Here is a 19,865-nt window from a genome sequence, read left to right as displayed (position 1 = left end):
TGTTGTAGACATGACACTGTATTTCTTTATGTTACTATGAGGGATGAACTTGCCATTAAAAAGCAGTAAAAAATATACAGTATTCATATTTTTGTTTTGAAGCACCATGAGGACTTTAATGTTTAATATCTGCTCTGTTCTAGTATGTTTCATTTTCTCTCCTCTAATCTGTACCGGGAATTTTGTTCTAAATATATGACGTTCATTTTTTAGCTGCTTCTGTTTATCTGCTTGATTTTTCTTCAACTTTTCAGGGCTCCCAGAATTTTTATTTTATGGTTGCCAGCTAGTGCAACCATCTTCAACTGATCTGGAGCCCTCCAGGCCTGTCAGAATCGGTAATAAGTGGATTTTTTCTTTAAACTTTTGGGCTGAAATGGTTTCGTCCTTGATGCCCTGGAAGTAAACTACATCACTAGGCTGACCTTATTAAGAAATAAAAAAGTCAATGAAAATAAGCTTCAAGAAAGAATTTTCGACATTGAATAAACAGGTCTCACCTGAAGCAAATTTACCCAGTCAACTCAAAAAATTTGCTGACATAGACAAGCCTTTATAAAATTCAGGAGTGTTTCTCAAAGTCCCATTTTTAGATGTCCTAAAGCGTGCCAGTGTAAAAAACCACAAGTATTAGTATTAGTAGTGTTGTCATGTGGACAAGTGTAGTTTTTTGTTGTTTCCCCGTATAGAGAAGTATACTTACTAAGAGACCATTTAAAACTGGGAGAATTGATTGATTCAAGCAAAAAGTCTGCAGCGCTGCAAAGCAGCAGAGTGAACACACAGACTATTAAATCTTAATTAGCTTTTAGAGAAAACTGTGAAAACCTAAAGAGAAAATCTGTTATCCACTCTTAAATAAATATCATATAACACATATGAAAACTGAACTTAAAGTGCATTGGGTGCGCACGATCCTGTAAGTAGTACTGCAATAGAAGTACAGCCATTGACGGTAAATATCTATTGAATGGTTTTTATGGTGTGGTCTTGCAGTGAGTGTCTCTTGCCTGTAATATTAAATTGATATACTTGGCATATGGAGACTTGGATAGAAAGTGCCCTCTGCACCAGCTAAAACCAAATGAAAGTAGATAACAGCATCGACTCGGAGCCTTCTTCGGTGTCATAACTTGTATGTAAATCTCTGTGCCTGGGATCGGAGACCTTCATTAAGTGCGCTTTAGTAGATTTATGAAGTGATCTGTGCAGGAGTCGTTTGTAGATGCTGTTCGCTTTAGACCTGGACATGATGAATATACTCCACTTGGCTCTGGCTGGACTGCTGAATTTGAAATTGGTGCTGTCCAAAGAACGCTGCATTTTTCCAGAGCTGGATGGAGCACTCCTGTTTATTCTGGGAGTCGACTCTACCACGTTGACCTTTAACAAAATATGCCACCACTCTTGCAAAAGGGCATTCATTCCTTTAAGTATTTTTTGCCATTATGATTCCTTTACATCCTCTGCTGCTGAGACACGGTTACCTTTGTCAGGATTATTAAGTGTGTAACATTAAGCAGCTCTCAGTGCTTCAGGTTTCATTACAAATGGTATTCAAGCCACATAGAAAGGTTAGCGTGTTCTGCCCTGAATCCTCATCCCTCTCTCCCAATAGTAATGAATTGAAGGGATCATTTCATACTAATTGCTTTTTCAGGATGATAATCCAAGCAATAAACTGCAAAGAGGCGTTGGCTGTCCGCAGGGAAATACGCCCAAATGAAATAAACACCCGTTCACTTTTGACTCCGATCTGTTCAGCTGCAGACCAGAACACATGCTGGCGCCTGAACTGAAAGAAGGCGAGGAAGTTTGAATCAATATTTCCTATTAGAGACGCTGATGCTTAGACCAACAATGACCCACTCTGAATGAGGTCCAGAGTATTGTGTGTTCAGGTGTATGGAGTAATTGAATTCTCTATTGAAAAGGCTCCTCTGATTAAACTGAAGAATAAAAGGAAAATGCAATCAAAGAGACGGTTCCTTGGGACAAAGCGTTACCTTTAAAGTTTGTCATCAAAGTTATTTTGATTAATGTGGGAGTCTGTTCCTGGAATGGTGCTTTAAAAAGAACATACTGAATTATATTATTTTGCAAGCATGGCTGTTTGTGAGTTTTTAAATGATCCACAATCAGGCAGTCTCTTTCTCTTGCAAGTTTGTTCCTTGAACATGCATGCATTCACCGTGTTCTTATTCATGTGTGTTTATAGCTGCCAGGTGGTGTATTGTGTTAATAGACAGATAAAAATCAGCGAGGAAATGGCCCTCCCAGCGCTGACCCTTCCACCACCCCGGCTCTATCTGTCAAGCTGTCCTCCCTCTGACTTTTCACCCTCTGATCCCCATCTCCTGCTTTGGACTAAGAGAAAACAGACCAGTACTCCCAGAGCACATTGCAAGCCAGTTAAAGGCTGCTGCAGAAATGCCTTAAAAAGCAGGCATGGTCATGCAAATGCATAGACAAAAACTGTTTTATCCTGCAAACAAGCAAAAGTAAAGTATTTGCACTAAAGATGAGCAAACAGTTATAATTTTTTGATGCATATTTGCATTTTAAATAATTGAATTCTTTATCCCTAAACAAAACTATTACTTAATCCTTTGCATATATTTCCGTGCTTTTAAAAAATAGCCAATAGTTTGTGGACATATTTATGGCTATGATATCTACCATAATAGTGACTAAGTGACATCTGACAGCTGATGTTTGTAGTGGGACTCTTTGTCAAGTACCTCTGTGTTCCATTGAATAGCCTATTAGCCTACAGACTTTGAAAAAAGACGCTTGCCACTGGCATTCAGTTTTATCTGAGCTTGTTAAAACATAGTGAAATTTAAGTTAAGCATTCCTTTGCAAAATTAAACCCAACAAGGTTAAGCATCTACTCACACAAAGTAGAAAGCTTGGCTAATTATTTCTGCTTTTATAAATTAAACAGCAATTATTCACAAACCTTCACCAGTTTGTCTGCAAATGAGTTTTTCTGGATAATTCTTATATATAAAACTTGCTTAGCATTTATGTAATGTCGCATTTGAGTTGCTATAATGCAGCAAATACATCAATTCTCATTCCAACTATAATGTTCCAGCTTGAACATTAACACAAATAGTTAATGTGAATTTCTGTGTATGTAGTTCGCAGCAGGTTTGCCAAATAAATATAGATTTATCACACTTAATCTCCGCAATACCACAAACAGACCGCATGTAATTACCAGCCTGATCCTGTTCAACAGCAAACTGATACCAGACTTATGGTTGTGTTATTGTTTTGCTACACCAGATTTGCTCTGAAGATCGTAAATGGTGTTTTACATGGTCCCTGGCTTGGATGCAACCATTTCAAAGGCAATAAGTTCACAAGTTCATCGCACATGGTTGCAAAAATGTTAGTCAGCATTAGCTTGTTTATGTTACACTGATTTACTGATTTACATCATTTGAACCCGGACTCACAGCTGTCATATGAGCAAGCTTTGCTTCTGCCTTTTGCACTCTATGAACCCTTCTGGAGAATCATTACTTAAAACCTATTTTTCTAGACTTTGTTTGCTGTTGGAAGGCAGCTGTTTTAGCGATGTCTTTTAGAATGGCGGCCAATGGGGAAAAGTTTTTTTTTTTCTAAACAGTGCATGTATAGAAACCCTCACAGTTGTGAAATGGTCATGGACACACATTTCTTTCTTTTGTTCTCTTTTTGTTTTTGTTTTTTTGCATATGCACATTCATTTTGCATATTCATCACAAATTTACCACATGTTCAAAAGGTTTTCTAGGAAAGTCTTGGTAAAAAATTAGGTGAAGGCACAAAATAAATTTCCTGTTCCACAAACAAATACATTTTGAGCATATGTATGGAGCATTGTGAGCAGCTGGTATCTAGTCTCATCCAGGCTGTATATTTTGGGTAATCTCTTTCCATGTCCTCAGCTCCTTGAGCATCTAAGCATCAGGTGCAGATAAAATTTGCTGTGATAAAACACTGCTGCAGGAGAAAAGTAAGAATTGGTTGCTGTGCTGATTGCCTTCCCCTGCCTGTGTGTCAGATAGTGATCAACAAGAAACTCTCGAGTGTGCTTCATCCCATCTCCACCTGCCTGCTGCTGTCCGTCTGTCTGTCTGCAGCTTCTCATTCTGTTGGCCTGGCACAGCAGAGGGGAGAGGAGCAGGACTGAATAGATGTCTGAAGGCTGAGGGAGACCTCTCTTTTTAAACTCCCATCTGATAGGACAGGCACAAAGGAGCCAATCACGGTTCTGCTGAAGTCAGTATATTGGAGGCACATACATTACAGGGTTTCCAGGAGAAAGAAAGTAAAGGTGAAAAACAGAGAAATTAGACAGGCTTCTTTGTAACCCTTTCTTGTTGATTTTGCTCCTGCAGTCTCTGCAAACTGAAATTGATAGCCGGTTAAAATTAGATTATTTTCTTCTCCTCAGCTCTTGATGAGGCAGTAACAGTAATGCTCTTTAATCTTTTACTCCTGATGAAAAAGGAGTGATATCTTCATTATCAGCCTTGTTTTATTTGCTGTTTGTTTGCTATTAGCCTTTTTTAAAATATTGTTATTTTCACATATAATCTATTCCATGTTAGAGAGAGTTGTCTCTGGTGGAGCTGGTGGAATACTACAGTGTTGACATTCAAGTGGTTTAACTTCCAAGATTAGACTGACTTAAATATGACAGACATTGAGCACAACATTAGTTCAGAAAGACCTGAAGAAATCAAACAGCTGACTTTTGAGTCATTCCCTTTGCAACCCATCTCAAGCTCCTCCTCTAATGGTATATCTAATGTAATCTAGTCTTTGCTGGGTCTTGCTGCTGCTCTTAGTGCACAAGAAAATTCAATTCAGTTAAGTTTTTGAGCTGTAGTGGTCCTGACTGAAACATAGTAAGTAAAACATTGCCTATTTCACGTGATAAAATGAAATATCACTTCTTCGTTTCAAATATATGTGCATTTTTGATTTCAATGTTGTTTATCTAACAGTTTGTAAGCTGCTATATATACTTCCTACTTTATTATTTCAGGTATTTCGTATCTATCACATGCTATTATTAAGTCTATTATTATGGCTCTGCTGAGTGCTTGTATTATTTAGTATTTTTTTACTAAATAATACGTGTTTTTAGACATCTTTATGTAATCTGTGGAATAAATCTGCATCTACTAGTAAATCCAAATTTTAAAAATCATTAATAATGGCTTATTTTAAGATAAATTTATAGTAATTTGCTTAGAATATACTGCCAACCTAACTCAGTTCACATCAATAGTGGTGTTCTAGTTGTGGCAAATACAGACATTCTTTACTTAAATAGAAGTACAGATGCCTGTGTTAAAAATAATACTATTTGCTCTCTACTTCTCTCTACTTCTTATGTAGAGGTTGACTTTGCCTCCACAAGTAGCAAAGCATGGGAAAAAGAATCACAATAATTTCTAATGGAAGCTTTAAGATTCTCATTTTAACATACCGATAGGAAAACCTGCTATGTCTCAGCATTTAAAAACGTTGTCTAAAAAGGTTTTCTGTTGAGATTTTTTTCATAATTTTTAATTTATTTTAAAAGGGGTTTTTCGTGTATTATTGTATTTTTTATTGACTATTATGGCAATTAATGTTCTTATTTATTTCACTCTTTTTTACATACAGCACTTTGTGATTGTTTATCGGTGACAAGAACTTAATAAGTAAACTTTACTTACTTTCCTTAGACAACTAAATTCAACAAGATACGAGATGTTTCACGAGCTCTGTTGGCTGATCCTACACTGACAGTATACTGTATATTGTCTAGGTGGAATTAAGTGAATTATTTTAGTGTCATCGGTGTAAATGCAAATCGATAACCTAATACTGACCATGAGTACCACAGCCACCGTGCACCAGCCGAACATAGTGATTTACTGTAAATTCACCACAGTACAAGCTAACCTTTTTATCCTGCTATGATGCAACATTTGAATAACACAAAATTTGTATACTTAGCTGCTTTGACATTTTACAATATGGAAATAAATAATTTATCATAATACATCACATACAGATCCAAAATGTGATTAAAACTGCATTTAATGTTTAAATCTGCAGTTTAGCAAGTGTCACTGAGCAGTCTTTACCTTTAAATATAACTTCTGTTCTTCTTGTCCTGTCCTGTTTGTCTTCTTACATCTTTCTCCATCTCTGATTGAACTTATTTCACACTCTTTTCTCTCTTAGGGAATAAAGAAGCGGGACCTTTAGCTAGCAGCCCACTATGCGACAAACTACACACGAACAATTTGTGTGTTTGCTGATGTTTGTTGAGCTAATAGAAAAGCTGCATTTAAAAATACCTGCCACTTAAAAAATGTTACTCCCTTTATTCAGCAGCAATAAGTAGATTCTAAAGTGACACAACTTACAGACACCGTTTGTTCTGACCCATTTTAACCCTTAACTATAAATGCTATAAATGACACAGCTGAACCTAAAGTAAAGGGTCTGTTTTGAAAATGTAAGAAATTACAGATATTTGTGTAAAAATGTAGGGAATAAAAGTAAAAAGTTGCCAGAAAAATAAATACCCAAGTGAAATACAGATAGTTAAATACAAAATAAAGCATTTGTATGTTCGCTACTTCTCTGCCTTCCAGATAATTTTTTTAAAAATTATCCATCTGTCCTTCAAGAAAACTAAAACTAGGTCCTCAAATGGCTTGTTCCAAAACCTCAGTCTCGATAGACACTCGATAGACAAAATATCATCCCATATTCTCAGCAGAAAAACAAACCCAAAGCATAATATTTCCACCTCTGTGCTGGACTGTGGGGGTGGTGTTCTTTGAGCAATACTCAGCATTTCTATTCCTCTAAATGTAGCACGTTGACTTGATGCCAAAAAGTTAGATTTTGGTTTCATCTGACCACAGCACTTTCCCCCACGCTTTCTCTGGATCATTTAGATGTTCACTGGCAAACGTAAGACTGGTCTGTACTGCACATGTGCCTTCTTGAGGAGCCTTGCCAGTGCTGTAAGATTTCAGTCCATTACAAAAAAGAGTGTTACCAATGGTGTTCTTGATGACTGTGGTCCCCAATTGCCTTTATATAATTAGCAGACTACTTCTATGTGGTTTTGAGCTGACCTTTTTCATGATCATCCACACCCCATGAGGAGCTCCTGGCTGAGGGTGACTGATTCTTTTTATGTCTCTTCCGCTGCCAAAAAATCGCACCAACAGTTATCACCTCAACAGGCTTCTTGTTGATGGTCTTGCATTCCATTCTGGACGTGTGCATTTCCACAGCCTTATCCCTGACATCCTTGTTATGTCTTTTATACACATACGCTGAGGTCAGCAGTGTCTGTAATGATTCTGGCTATATACTTATTTCACTCAATGAAATAAGTAAAGCAAACTTATAAATTCAGCAGGGGATCAAATAATTATTTCCCTAACTCTATATAGACTCTATCCTACATCTAGAATACATTCATTATTTCGATGACCTAACCCTTTGTTTATTACTTCTTACTATTTTATTAGAACTTGCCTTAACAGTAACATTAGTAGTGATGTTAATATCAGCTTGTGTGCAGTGCAGTGCAGATATGGGGTCACAGGAAGTGTATTTTTCATGCAGATACCTTTTTAAGCTATAATTCAAATGTATAAAAAATACATCTAAATTTTCCAGCACTCTGTCATGACTGAATACTTCAACAGACAGTCAGCTGGCATTCACTCCCAGCCGCATCCGAGCTGACTCTGAGAGAAAATATTAGGCCGAAGTATCTCAGGCGTGATGTGCCTATTAGATTATTCCAGAGACCAAACAACAGAGCTGGGAGAGGAGGCAGTGGAGAGGGTGGCAGACTGGGAGTAAAGCCTCTCTGAGCGCTGGCAATCAGGTGGTAATAGGCTCTACCAGTTAGAAGCATCAGTGAGGCAGACACAGCTCGGTGTTAGCCGTACATGTGTACATGCTCTCAGTCATCATCCTAGACACAATAATGGAAAACCAGATACCTTATCAAGCTTAACTGTCAGTCTGGAGGCCAAGCTGAGGAGATTAAGTGCAGGATATGTGTGACGGTGCGATGCATGTGGTCGGGAAATGGGCTGGGAGGAAGTGTATGAGAATGAGAGTTAGGGGATAGAAGGGTAAGATGCCTTCCTGAGGTTTGGTTGCAGAATAGTCCCAACTGTATTATATCTGCTTTGTTACAGAGAGAGTACAGCGTGGTATTGTTCTCTTTATCCTACTGGGAGATCCTTAGAGTGTTTCTTGATTGACGCTGGAGATCCACCCACTCCGGGTTGTTAATGAGAAAAGCCCTGAGGACACAGAAATTCAGCAGACATTACTCCATGACCTTTGTGAGGTTTGCTTGGGATGCTGCAGCAAGGCATTCATGCAGCCACGGCGTGGGCCACGCGTCAGGCTCCTCGGGGCTCCACTCAGGGACAGGGAGTAACACTAGGGAGCCTCGTTATGTGCGCAACATCAAAACGAATCAGGCTCTGTCCGCCACCCCTCATCTCAGACCCCCATTGTGGGCTGCAGGGTGAGCATGTGGAGGTAATGAGACCGTGTTGCACTTCGGCCCCCACCGCCACCTCCACTACGAGACACTAACAACTACTGGTGCCCCAGGGATGTCCGTTAGATACACAGTGAGAAAAAGAAAGAGTGAAATGGGGGGAAAAATGAGTGTGAGAGAGAAAGAGAGACCAGGCAGTCCACCTAACCAGCTGAAGTGGAAGTTATCCTCATCAAGTGTGTGTGCATGTGTGTGTGACTCATGCACTGCCAGGGGTATTCAGAGGTCTTGAAGGAGCTGTGCCAAGTTGTGTGGAAGTTTCTCTTGTTGCCAAAAGGCGCTGGGGAGTCAAGCCTCCCTGCAGTCACACAGAGAGTGGTTGAATCTTTATTCATGAGTAATCCAAGTGTCCATGTAATCAGAGACTCATTGAATTAAAAATTGACAAAATACATACTCTTTGGTGTATTTTCTCACTAAGCACAGATGATTTCAGGCCACTAAATGGTCTGCAGCTGGAGAGAAAGAAGGAAAATCTTTTAAGTTCTGCAGTAAAGCTGCAGAATGACAGAACACACATCCTTCTCAAAAACAACACAGAGCCCCAAACAGTTTTTTCACCCAAACAGCCACTTGTACCAGTAGCAAGTACCAGTTTACCATTTGCACTCTGACATGATTAAGGTGAGTGATATAGCTTGGTTTGGCCATTGAAACATTAGTGTTAGAAATTCAAACATTAATGTTATCAATGTCACAACCATCTTGCACTAAGTACAGGTTGTAAATTGGTTGGAAACTGAGAGTAAACTGAGAGTTTTGGTAACATGCGTTCACCATGCAAATAACGCTGGCAGTAACTATCTTTATTCAACATGAGTCACAACAATAGGGATCTTCTTCCATGCTAACAGTCCCAAAATAACACGAATCCAGTATTTATGCACTTTAAAGGTTTGTTTGCCCACTTCCAAAAAGCTTATTTTGTCACTGTTTCATGCAGATAACTTGAGAATTTTTTCCACTGGAGATTTTGTCTGCCCACCACTCATCATAAGGATCAGCTGCACTGACCATTCCTTTTCCAGTAACAGTCAACAGTTTCATAATATCAAATTTAATTGCTTTTATGACGATGGGAAACAATATTTAAAAAGCTTAAAGTTTTTTGTTGTTGCTTTTGTTGTTGCTGCTGTTTTATTTCTCTTTTTGCTTATTATTGCACTTTTTCAGTGAAAGAAAGCCAACATCACCCATTGTGACTAAGACTTGGCAAATTATACAAGTGATGCTTTTGTTCGTCTGTGACATAATTAGTGAGCAAGTGTCTAAGAGGCAAAGAAAGCCATCTTTTGAAAAGATTCCCACACATGGTGTGTCATGTGTTTTCCTACGGTTCAGCTCTGCTCATCTGATTATTAGAATTACAAATAGACTAACTGTATTTATACCAAACCCTTCAGACTCAGGAGTATGTGCTCATGAATCTTTTCATGAACACATTATCTTATATAATAATTTTTGCCAAAGTTTTTCTGTCTTCTACCACCTGCACTATGTTGAGGGGGCATCTTAGGACAGAGCTGACTTTCCAAATGAGCTCATCCAAATGCCTCCTCTCAACTGTAGATAAGCTGCTGTTTCAACAGACATCACCATAGAAGATGGCTGGCACCACCACAGAGTCAAAGCGCCCCCTCCACTGCAAAAGATCTTAGTCTCCTCAGCAGGTGCAGTCTGCTCTGACCCTTCCTGTAAAGAGCATCAGTGTTGTGACTCCAGTCCAGTTTATTGTTCAGGTGAACACCCAGGTACTTGTGACAGTCCAATGTCAGATCCCTGGATGTTCAGTGGTGTAGGTGTGGTGGGTCTGTGCCTACGGAAATCCACCACCGACTCCTTGGTTTTCCCCGTGTTGGTCTGGAGAAGGTACCGTTGGCACCAGTCCACAAAGTCCCGAATCCACTGTCTGTACTCTGAGTCATCCTCACCTGTAATGAGGCCGACTATGGCAGAGTCATCAGAGAACTTTTGTAGATGGCAGCCTGAGTAGTTGATGGAGAAGTCTGCAGTATAGAGGGTGAACAAGAACGTTGCCAGCACAATTCCCTGCGGGGCCCCCGTACTGCAGACCAGCCTTAATCTAGTCTGTGATACAGTCTGCTATGCTGTCAATGTCCTACCTGTGAGGAGCACAGAGTTTTCCCCATTTTACCTTGCAGGTTGGAACAGATAACATTTTTTACATTCAAGTAAAGCATCTATTCTGTGAAGTCTTCTACACTTTCTCACATCCAGGATAGTATAGATTCTAGGATATTCTGGAAAACATGACGCTTACCTGATGCCAGCAATAAGACGAGCAGCTTTGTTTATTGTTTTTGGCCGGACAAAATAAAAACAATCTAAACTAATATCTTTTGCAGGTGCTTAACAAGTTCCATTAATGTGGAATACAGTACAAAAACATCAAATGTATTTGAAGCACGCAATGAGCATCCAGTGCACTGTTCTGGCACCAGCATACGCAAAACGTGCAGCACCTTGATCATTTTTTGTCATATGGACCCTTGCAGACATGCGCACATCATGAATTGTTGATTACTGTACAGTATGCAAGAAACATGGACCCAAAACCGAACCTTAAATAAAGGTTGCTCTAGTTTTGGGGTGGGTTCGGTTTTTGTAACTAAAGTTAAAGTGCAAAAGATTAAAGTTCCTCCTGTTTCCATTTAATGTATGAAAACGAGTCAACCCCCAGACTCCAATTTTGACATGCTAAACTTTACAGCAGAAATAAAAACGTTAACAGCAAGGTTCACATGTGTTTTTGGTCCATATAGCTAATTCCCCCCTTCCTGACAACTGCTCAGTGGTATTTTTGTTCTTTATTTTTTATTTTTATATTTATATATGGTTTTCAAATCACTTGTCTATTAAAATTAAATTAAAGCTGAAGTTCAGTTTAAAAGGGTGGAAGGCTGGACTTCACTTTTAATTCACTGAACCAGACCTCTTTAATATATTTGGGTATACATAATTTTTAATGCAAGTATTTTATAAGTAATTTATCAAAATTAACTGTGCAATATGAAATTTGTTGGAAAAATTACTTAACAGTGGCATTGGCAGTGGCATATCTGAAAGAGCCCATAGCGTGACTTTAATTACCCTGTTATTATAAATAGAAACCCACTAAAAGAACAATAATAATTAAAATGGGACATAGTGCAACAGAAATAAACGTACAGCAAAGTTTGTAGAGATGAAATGCTATTATGGGGAAACCAGTAGACCTCTATGCTCAAGGGGAATAATACCAGTGGGTTTCCTTGGCAACAAAATGGGATGCGCCAATTAGATTAGGGTAGGTTTAACAGACGCAAGTCAAGCTTTGCATAAATAAAGCTACCCAGCCAGGGTCTGTTTTCCTTCCCTAAAAACCTATCACTCAAAGAACTGCTTGTTTTAAATCTGTTTAAGCGTTAAATATTTCAACCTGCGTATAGCTGTTTGAAAAAGTTGCCTATCGATACACAAAAACTGATGATATTGTTAATAAATGAAGTGAATAAGTTTGTTGTGCAGAGAAGTTACACGCTTTTTTTTTCTTTTAAAACAAAAAAAGGATCTGTGTGCTCTGTACATGTGCTAATATAATGGAAACTGCAGATTTTTAAATGTGGCAGGAATAACTTCTGTTATTTTGGGTCCGGTCATTCATTTTGAACCTGGCAGATTTTGGCTGGACTCTAATTTCAGCACAAATTAAACTGGTGAACAGGAGGAAGTGTCGCCAGCAGCATGTGGCACAGCAGCTCAAGCTGTTAGCAGCTGAACAGGCACAGCTGAGGAGCAGTCTCTCTAGGTCTCAGGGGGCTCGTGCAGCAGTCTGTCTGTCCTTACCTATTTCACTTCTTCTCTGCTCTCTTTGGGGACTTCTCCTGTTAGTGTAGTGTTTGCTGTAAGAGACAAGTCTGCCTTTCCATCTGGGCTCAGTTTCAGAGTGAGCTAAACTGCAGTCAATGTCACACAAGAAGTTGCTGAATTATTAAGAGTTCCAGATTTGCTGTGCACTGCACATCTTTCATCCATCTGTTGGAGGAGCATTCATATATGGCAAAGCGTACCTGCTGCAGTTGCTGGCAATCTGTCGCAGATCAAATTTTGATGGTTCAAACATTTGTTGTCACCATGAAGAAGTTTGGCTCTTGTGGTGTTCGACTCCACATTACCCAGCGAGCTTTTCTCCGATTTTCTGTGCTCCGTGATGGCACAGTACATCAGGTAAAATCCTCTTTAACTCTGAATATTTTAAAGTAAGTGAACTGAAAGGTCATTATACCACCTTGGATAGCGCTTATTAACAATTTGTTTCCAGAAAGAAGAAGAAAGAGATAATAAGACAGACAGAAAGGGAGACTGAGGTGTAAAAATAGCAGCCCACGAACACCCTCCTAATCATCTGGCCCATTTCCTCAAGGTGATATGGTATAAAGGTTAGAACTGTAAGTCCTCGGTGAGTGCAAGGAGACGTTGTATCACCTCTGGTTTAATCATAGCAGCTTTAATCAACAGGTTTTTACAAAGCGAAAAGCAGGTGTAGTGTGAGAGCTCTGAGATACATCTCAGTTGTCCTAATGTCATCCTCTGACCTGCAGTGACCTTTCATATGTGTCATTATTGCTGCTTTTTTTGTTTTGCACTAAGCCATTTAGTGCTAGGCAGAAATCTGAAGAAGTAAGAAGTAATATGCATAATACTAAGAGGAGAAAGAAGAAGCTATTTCTGTTCCGTTTCTGTCACAAGCCATGTTATAGACTATTTAATTTTCATATTTATGGAAATTAGGCCTTGTAAAACCATTTGCTATAAACTGAATGATCAGAAGGTCCCCTCTGTAAAACAGCCAAAAAGTGGGCTTGACAAATATCTGTGCAATGACAGCAATGTAATATAGTGCCATGATTTGCAGTATGAAACAGGCATAAAATACTGAACTGTCTACACCACAGACTTCAGCCACTGCACAGAGACCTGCCATCTTCAGAAGTTTTCTGATGACTCTGCGGTGGTTGGATGCATCAGCAGGGATGATGAGACAGAGTACCGGGCTGTGGTCGACTCCTTTGTCACGTGGTGTGAGCAGAATCATCTGCAGCTCAACGTGGCAAAGACCAAGGAACTGATCGTGGACTTCAGGAAGACCAGGAAACACTTGACCCCTGTTTCAATCCAGGGGGTCAGTGTTGACATTGTGGAGGACTATAAATACCTTGGAGTACACATTGACAATAAACTGGACTGGGCTAAAAACACCACAGCACTTTACAGGAAGGGCCAGAGTCGTCTTTATTTTTTGAGGCGACTGAGGTCCTTCAACATCTGCCAGAAAATGCTGAGGATTTTCTATGAGTCTGTGGTGGCCAGTGCGATCCTCTATGCTGTTGCATGCTGGGGGAGCAGGCTGAGGGTCGCAGATGCCAACAGACTTAATAAACTGATCCGTAAGGCCAGCAATGTTGTGGGGATGGAGCTGGACTCCCTCAAGGTGGTGTCGGAGAGGCGGATGCTGTCCAAGATAAAGACAATGTTGGATAACACCTCCCACCCACTCCATGACATGCTGGTCAGTCACAGGAGCTCATTCAGTGAGAGACTGAGATTACCGAAAAGCACCACTGAACGACACAGGAAATCATTCCTGCCTGTGGCCATCTCCCTGTACAACGCATCCACTTAACACACTGTTTGCTGCTACAACTACACATGTTTCTTTTCCAAATATTTATTTATAAGTGACTTATGTATGTATGTATGTATGTATGTATGTATGTATGTATGTATGTATGTATGTATGTATGTATGTATATATATGTATATATTGTACTATTCTTAGTTAGCTTATTGTCTGTCTTGTCTTAATGTTGGTTTAAAATGGAGCACTGTAACAAAAAATAATTTCCCCCAGGGATCAATAAAGTATTCTGATTCTGATTCTGATTCTGATTGAAGTCTTTTCTATGTATTGTATATGTCCTCAAAAAAGCATTTCCCGATCAAAGGCCTTGGATCCTACTGAACATGCATGATAATGTAATTTCTCTCAGGGTTTACAATATTCAGATTCCACATTTAAGAACTTTTTCGTTATTGTCAAGCAAAATGAAATAAAAACTATGGCTACCTCACGTGGTGAGTGATATTGAAAACACGATAAAACAGATATCCACCCATGTATTCCCCTAACTACTTTACTTTGGACATTTCCCAAGGCTGGTACACAGAGAGACAACCACGAATACAAAATATAAGGAATATTAACATAATAAAAGCACAACTAACAAGGATACAAGCTCGTCATCAGCAAGATGCATGGAAAGGCCTGAATTTAGCAATAAACCCATAATATATTTCCTGAGCGCTGAGACCCCTAGCAAACAAAGTCGTCAATGTCCTGCTGACTTAATAACTCCAGAGCCCCAAACCTGCTCTAGCATGAATATCAGCACACAAACTCTGCGCCTGGCAGCTTTATGGCATGGGTTTTCCATCACCAATGTAGCTGTAGTGTGTAGGTGACCCAGTCGTTTGGCCCATATGGTGTATCACTAGATTTGCAACACCCAGTTTTTTGTATACGATTGTGTGATTGAATTTTTACAGAAAATAAAAATCTGAAAATATTCATACCGAATGTATCTGTAAAACTGTTTATGAAAACATTTTTCTTGGTTATCTGTGAATAATAACTTGAAGCACACAGGGAAGCATGTTTTCTGTTTTCATGCTGCAGTGAATCAATCTTCCCCTAACCATGACCAAAGTGCTTTTTTAGCCTTAACTTCACCACACACAGGATGCAAACCTGTGGCGTCAAATTCTCACATTATGTCTACCTATTGTCCGTCCTTGGAACCTCTATACGGTTACAGCATTCAGAACCTCCTGTATCAGAAAACTATGTCAGAGGGTAATAATAGTCCTGTTAGCAATTATGTTTTCCATCAAAACATAACTGTCTGTTTTTTCTGCTTTCAGTTTGCTATTGCACATCCTGATAGGAGGTAGACTTCCTTTCCAATGCACTTATCTAAAACTAAAATAGAATTGCATTCATTTTATTGGCTGTTTAGCGTGCCCCTGTGACACTGATTGTATTGTAATTCTGTTGATCAATTTGTTTATATATGATTATAAGATAATTACTAATATACTACTACTTTAATGCCTGGAATTGTGCTTTATTTCGCCGTGGTCGTTGCCTCCCAGTGCAGAAGCTCTTCTGTGTTCTGTGGCAGACTTCGTACTTGACATTTCCATGATTCATGCCTGGTGTGATGGCTGGCCTGGAGGCTCACAGAACCTTTACTAAGACAGAACCAGGCTGCGGTTGTCTGCACGGCCAGAGAGCACAGTATACTGCATATATAACTGTGCCCGTGGTTAAAATTCTGCCTTTTGATGCTTATCAATGTTTAAAACCACATTTTGTAGGATCTGTTTTGATCCATTGTGTAAACCACATTATTTACTTTATTCTGGCTTGAGCTCACTGTTGGAGTGCAGCACACACAGTTCACAGTGAACTTTTTCTTTGCAGAACTTGAGTTCTGAGTGGTATTCAATACTTTTGAGAAACCCACACAGCGTATGCTCTCTTTTCATGTTTTAGAGAAATCATGAAGTCAGCTCCACATGCATATGTTTCAGTGCTTTGGGGAAATGATAGTGGCTATGAATAACAAATAGATGTGAGTCAGTGCAGTTGAAAAGCCTTGTCTTTGTTGCTGTTATTAAAGTCGTGGTAGCTGGAGAAATGGACCCAAAGTATGCTGTTGATCTTTCTGTGAGCTGATATAAAAGCAAACGAGTGGTAAGTAGTGGGGGGACACGGGGGATCCCTGGAGCAAAAAAAGGGTAAAGATGAAGGGATGTGGAGGAGATGAAAGAGGGAGAAGCGAGAGAAGCTGAGAGAAAACAGAGGAAGAGGAGAGAGAGCCTGTGTGCCTTTGTGTGTGTCTGTATACCAATGTCTGCTAGAGGAAGGACTTCAAAGGCCAAGCAGAGCAAAGGCTGCTTAGCTTTTTCACTTTTTTCTTTTTTCCATCGAAGCTTCACTTGTGTCTGATCCCCCATCCCCCTTTTCTGATTATTCATCTGTCTCTCCTCAAAGGCAGAAGGGCCTATTGAATTCTGCAGGGCACTACTGACATGAATATTTCTGCTGCATCAGAGACATTTGCTGTAGGTGCTTCGCAGTGGTTCAGTTGTAATTGAGTGCATGATCCCTGAAGCTTCCCACAAAGTTTATTGACTGCAATATTGGCTGCATTATGGACTGCAATGCTGCTGTCTGGTGTATCTAATAAAAGTTGAGCCTCAGTGCTAAAAACAGTTTTTTTTTCATTAAGAGAATTGTATTTTCAAAATTGTGCACCATTTACCAAACATATCATTGCCAAAAGGACACCTTACCAGTCATCTGTCGAATTTACTGAAGCCCCAGCAGTCTCAACAAAAAACTTTTATTAACACACAAACACAAACATTTTCAGGAGGCGTATCCCATTTCGACCTCGGGCCTTCCTGGCCATACTCAGCTCAGATGTTCCTGTATACTATGCCAGCCAGTTGTATGTAAGAGCATCTTTGCACAGCCTGGAGACCCCAGACTCTATAGATCTTGTGCTTAGAGCTTGTTCCTGTGCCGCCATGATTAGTGCCTCTGTGCTGTCTTTAAGTCCAGCTTCATCCAGTCATTGATAGGTTTCTTAGATATCCACCACTTCCTCTATCTGACGGTGGTACATACTGTGCAAGGACCTGTCCTTCCATTATGGTTCCTCTTCTTGCTCCTCTTCTTTCTTGGGTTTCTGCTGTCTGAGATATTCACTAAACACATGTTGTTTCATCCTGAATAGTGGTTCTGACACTCACTAGTCTTTGGCCTCATTTCTTCCACTTAGAGTATATCTCAGGGTGCTGGACTTGTAGTGACACCCTCCATGCATGGTAAAGAGCTTTCTTGTCTTAATGTCAGTGGCTTCTATCTCCTCCTTTGTCTAGAGCAGTGGTTCCCAAACTTTTTTTGCTAGGCCCCCCTTTGTTTTACAAGAAAAATGCCTGCGTCCCCCTCTCGCGCGCGCGCGCGCACGCACATGCACGAACATATCCTCCAACCACACACACCCATATTTTGCTCCATTGCGGTTTCTTTCACACCTCAAACATTTAGTAAACAATTAAGCAAATACAAGTAATCTGCAATAAATGACAGGTAGTAAGAAAATAACCTACTAACTCTTTTAGGCTACGTCCACACCTACACGGGTATTTTTGAAAACGCAGCTGTTTCGTCCACACGTAAACGCGTTTCGAATCACCGAAAACGGAGATTTTTTTAAAACTCGTTTTTTTCCGTTTACGTGTGGACGAGGAATACAGAGTTCGTCACGCAACGTCAAAGGTATGTGCCTTTTTTCACGTCACGCTGTGCGTCACGTTTACATGAGATGAATTGCAGAGTGGCAGATAGAGACGAAATACTGTTAATCTGACTATCTTCAGGTTTTACACGCAGTTACTGTCCCTCCATTTAGAAAGGCAGAGGCGTCACGGTGTGATTATTTTGTGTGTGTAGTTGTTTTTTTTCCTGTGTAATAATATTCAACATTGCTATCAATACAGATTTCAGACTCTGCTGTCTATACTAGAGGCACCAAAACACTGAAACATTACCCATTTCTATAAGTCTTAAAACTAGCCAAAGGGTTTTCAAATTGGTTGTGCCTTAATTGGAGGAATGGGGTAGTACATGGGCCTATATGACCCTCACACACAATCAGGACACTATCGAGACTCATTCTATTGTTGTAGATCTTATCTAAAAAATATTCAGTGCAAGTGCTTTTAAATGATGTAGTAACACTTGCTGAAGAATGAGACAATAAAAAGGATTGGTGACAGCAACAGGGCAGAATGCATTTAAAGTTCTTATGGGCTTCCAGCCTTGCTGTGGGTGTCAGTGTGCCTTTTTCTCAGTTTGTCAGTCTTCAACTCTGTGACTGATTTACTCTCCCCAGTCAAAGAGGAGTCTTTCAGATGCCATAATGCTGATCATGTTGCTCTTTGAAGAAGAAGAAGCTTCCCTGGAGGTACAGATGGCTATGTGCCTTCTCAGATTGTGTTAAGAGAGATGAGGGGCGGCAGGGTGGAGTTTGTTGTCGTTGTCATCGTTCTATACATGGTGGAGATTGAGGGATGGTGGCGGTGGGGTGTACTTTTGGGGGAATTTGAGAAAAATCAAAGCTTTGTTTGTGCTCAGAGGCATAGGTGAGTGGGTACAACTGGTGGCAGCTGCTGTCACATAAAGACAGACTGTCAGGGCTCTGATAGAGCTCATGGTTGTCTAATTTTGACTGGCTCTCATTCATGACACACTTAAGTGGCATTTGTTTCTCTTTGCCTCAAAGCCTGGTTTAATTTTTTATGCCAAAAGTGTCCACAAAACAGAGAAGTTAAAATGTGAGGATGTCTTAAAGGGATGTCGCAACCAATTAACTTACCAAAATTCTGAATTCATACGTTCGCATGGGCGTGCAGAGTATCTTTTTGGCACGGTGGTTGATTTAGGGGGGGATTCTGAAGAAAGACGTAACTTCATTTTATGCCATTATCCATTGATTTCAAGTCATTTTCATAGCGGGGGCGATGTTCTTTTGGATATTTTATGGTTGCATCAAAAGTCAGGTTGTATAGCAATAGTCACACTTCCTACTACTTCTTTGTTTTTGTGTTTTATAACAGATCTGTAGCCTTTCCGAGATGTAAAGTTACTGTGGAAGTTAAAAATCTATCAAATGCTCTCAGGTTTCTCTATTCTGTCCTCATTCACAGATTTTGACAGATAAATCCTCTCCCCTGTGTTTGTAGAGGGCCCAAAGGAGTTGACTGACTTGTGCGGACAATATATTGGCCCTATGAATGTACTTTAAGACACTGGTTGTGAGTGGATCATTATATTGCATAGACAGAGATTGTTGTTATATTGCAAATCCATGAAGATGGGGCTCATCGCTGTTATGGATCAACAAAGGGGACGGGCCATATAGTGTGAGTGCACAGTTGTTAACATTTAGAGGGGGTGAAATAGTTACGAGCATATACAATTTGATTGCCCCCTTTAGAGAACTTAGCAGCAAGTGTAAAGTTTGCACTCTGTGGGATCAATGGCTCCCTTTTTCTATTGTACACTATATCTCAATTTCCGTCTGTTACTTCTCTCTGGTGGGTAGTAGATCTGAGTTCACGCTGA

Source organism: Rhamphochromis sp. 'chilingali', assembly GCF_963969265.1.
Source record: "Rhamphochromis sp. 'chilingali' genome assembly, chromosome: 3".
Taxonomy (NCBI): domain Eukaryota; kingdom Metazoa; phylum Chordata; class Actinopteri; order Cichliformes; family Cichlidae; genus Rhamphochromis; species Rhamphochromis sp. 'chilingali'.
Note: the sequence above shows the minus strand (reverse complement) of the source record.